The sequence below is a fragment of the Pygoscelis adeliae genome, unplaced genomic scaffold (genome assembly GCF_000699105.1).
Source record: "Pygoscelis adeliae isolate BGI_AS28 unplaced genomic scaffold, ASM69910v1 Scaffold353, whole genome shotgun sequence".
In the NCBI taxonomy this organism is placed as follows: domain Eukaryota; kingdom Metazoa; phylum Chordata; class Aves; order Sphenisciformes; family Spheniscidae; genus Pygoscelis; species Pygoscelis adeliae.
This window is the reverse complement of record NW_008824445.1, coordinates 1,590,457-1,590,974: the sequence shown is the minus strand read 5'-3', so window position 1 is coordinate 1,590,974 and position 518 is coordinate 1,590,457. Positions and strand designations below refer to the sequence as shown.

Below are 518 nucleotides of genomic sequence, written 5' to 3'. Positions count from 1 at the left end.
TGAACTTTGGACTGGACACTGTACAAATACCAAAAAAAAGAAGTCTAGTCTATATCCAGTCTAGATATATGAGACAGGCAAAGGTAAGGAAAAGGGACACAGCAGGCAAAGGCATTTTTCTCTCCCTCAGAGTGAGGTGATTTATTTCCTGGCTTTTTAATCACTTAAAGGTGTAGAATTGCATCCTGCAATAATAGGCATGTCCACAAGCCAGGATTGCCTAGTCGTAACAACATACAAATGTGAAACATGGGAATTTACCAGCCTGAATGGCAGCTTCACTTCACTGAGACAGATACAGTGGCACCTGGATTTTGCTTCTAAGATGCATTTCTTTGTTTCTTGAGCTTTTTACTGAATGTCACAGGCTCTGTAATGAGAGACCTCTCATTGCTGGTCATCTTATTAAGGATCCCACTTTTCCTTTTTAACACCTACCTGTTATTTTACTCCTTTTCTCCCTATTTACTACACACAGCACTGTCATATATTTAGCTTTTCTTACCCCCCCCCCCCCA

The 518-nt window shown here is 40.7% G+C and overlaps 1 protein-coding gene across 1 annotated transcript in view; it reads left to right on the top strand.

Annotated features, from left to right (window-relative positions):
- Positions 1–518, top strand: part of TMEM132D (transmembrane protein 132D) — a 260,560-nt gene that overhangs the window by 210,874 nt on the left and 49,168 nt on the right. The gene's annotated exons all lie outside the window — the stretch shown is intronic.